This window comes from Ananas comosus, linkage group 11, assembly GCF_001540865.1.
Source record: "Ananas comosus cultivar F153 linkage group 11, ASM154086v1, whole genome shotgun sequence".
NCBI classification, from domain to species: domain Eukaryota; kingdom Viridiplantae; phylum Streptophyta; class Magnoliopsida; order Poales; family Bromeliaceae; genus Ananas; species Ananas comosus.
In genome coordinates, this window is record NC_033631.1 from 7,921,296 (window position 1) to 7,924,064 (window position 2,769).

Here is a 2,769-nt window from a genome sequence, read left to right on the forward strand (position 1 = left end):
CCTATCAGAGTTATAAATTGTTATCGAGCTACTTTTTCCTACGATTCATATTTACAGAATTACTAGAGCAAGAATAAACCTAAATTGAAAGCTAGTATCGCTATTATTGCGACACTACGAGAGTGTAAAATTAGCACAATTGACGTCAACCTGGTTAACGACAAGAACCAAACACCGAACATCATACTCCCAACACATTAGAGACCACTTCCTTGGCAGCAACCGGAGTAGGCGACCAGTAGTAAATCGGTGCCACACTGAAGTAAGTTATACTCTAAATTCATGGAGAGGGGACACAAAGAGAGTAAACCTATATTATTATTTGCTCTCTAATTGCTAGTGCCGACCTGAGGCGAAAGTAGATTTGTGTACGTAGCGAGTGTCTACGTTCACACGAACTCAAAACCGCGAGGAAGAGCGAGACGAGTATCTTAGACTTCAAGACGTGCACACCCGCTTAGCTAGCTAGAATAACTCGCAAACCATCTCTACTTTGTCTCATTTTACTCGAACAAAGTAGTACAACATTAAAGCACACATGATACAAAAAACTCCGAGGAGCGAGGTATGTTCCCATGGATACGCCCTCTTGAATCTGATTGAGTTAAATTGGAACAGTAAATAGCGAACTGAGTTGAGTTCAATTGTCCTGCATCATCACTTAATGAAATCAAAACCGGAAATTACAAAGAACGATCATAAGTAGATAAACGTTACGCTAAAAAGTGCATGTTTATGATTCGCAATCGGGGTCTAAGGATATAGATTGTGTGTCCTGACATACGTCTAAATTATTCATAGTAGGATCAGATTGGCTCATCATTTTCGATGAATCTTAAATCATGATGATTTATATCCTAACCGTAAATATAGTAACTTACTTATTTTTTTCAGAATTGTACATCGACGGAAGAGTAAAACCTAATTATACCTTAGATGCTAGCTAGTCATAGGTGTATATCCCGGTAGGAAGACACGCTGTAAATTTGGCACAAATTGATGTCAGGCGACTGTTTATCCAAGTTCAAAGCAAACAGACCTGGTCTTCTCACATCAGAAAATAATGTTCAACTATCTCGCAGTTTGCCTAAACAGGCAGAATCACGCTCACGGCTTTAGCACTGGAAGTACCACTTTTCTTGCGTTACAAAGTTTGCAGAAGCAGACATTGCTACAGGCACAAGAGCGAGAGATAGAGACAAGATCTATCATCAACCACAGATGATATTCTATGTTGATGCCTACCGATGAAGCTATAATGTTCGCGTTATAGCTCATCAGATGACATCGAGTGTCACCAGATAGCGAGATGAAAGAAAGAGCCAAAACGCGACATATATATCCAAATCTATTCGGGGCAGATCATTTCATGAGCACTAGCTAGTGGAGGTGTTGCGCCTGTAAACGCGGTATAGATGAATGAGGAGAGGAGTCTTCTCTCACCAGCCAAGATGAATCACTTTTTGCTCACCATCGGAAAGTTGGTAAATCGAACACCGACCAATAAACAGAGGAGCAAAAAGAAAAATTGTCACTGAGCGTAGAGTGGGTCATCATTATGCCTCCGACAAGAGAATAAGTGGTAACATGGTATAGGTAAGCGAATCCGACGTGCGCCAATGGTGCGACCTAGGGGAAACGATAAACACAACGGTAGTAAAACAACCATCAGATCCTATTTAGCAGTTGTGCTCTTCCCTAACAGTATAGGCTCAGTGCAAAGTAGAACAGTTTTGCAGACCGAATTTATCTAATTATTATCCTCATCTCACTCGACACACAAGAGTAAACGAGCTATTATACCGTCGTATAGAGCATCAAACTTCTATTTGTGTTTCTTCTTTAATGCCCGTGCAGTAGAGTGTAAGATCTGGAACGAAATGGACTCAACCATGATGACCCTGTATCTTAGCAGGGCTTGATGTTTAAGACAGCTTTCTCATGGAGAACTTGAGGAGCATTTAATATGAAAAGCTACAAGAATCAACAGGATCAACATAAACTAGTCCAGTTGACGCCCTAAATAACAATTGTTTACGAGTATTTCTCCATTCAATCGAACAAAGAGTAAAAACAATTATATTAATTCTATTAGTGTGCCCCGCGAAGTCGTAATATTTGCACTAAATTTGATGTCACTTCATCACAAGAACCAAAACCGGAAGCCGGAGGGATTCATGTTGAAGACAGGAGGAACCATTTTTGCCTGTTAAGAAATCGCTTATGGCTTACAAGCAGTTCCTCGGCAATGGTATAAACGGTTCGACTCCTTATGACAGGTCACGGATATTCCAGAAGCAAGCGTGACAGTTGCGTGTATTTTCAGAAAGCTTGATAACGGGATCATTTCATATATCTGTTGGTTTTTTTTTTTTGTTTTTTTATTTTTTTTTTTTTTTTTTTTTTTTTTTTTTTTTTTTTTTTTTTTTGTTTTTTTTTCTTTATGTCGATGGATATGTTAATATGCTTCCAGCGACATATGTTTGACGAAACAATTAAAATTAAGACCCTTTACTGAAGGGTGAGTTTGAGATGAAAGATCTAGGTGCTTGCTAAGAAAATCTTGGTAATGAACAAATTAAGAGGGAACAATAAGTCCAGACTACTGCATTTGAGCACCACAGAGAAATATAAATAGAGAAGATTTTAAAACGTATTCGGGATGACAAGACGCAAAAGCCGGTGAAGCACACCTTTTGCGGCGCCATTTCAGACTTTCCGCCGAGTTATCACCGCAATCCGATGAATAGAGGGGGGGGGGGGGCGGGG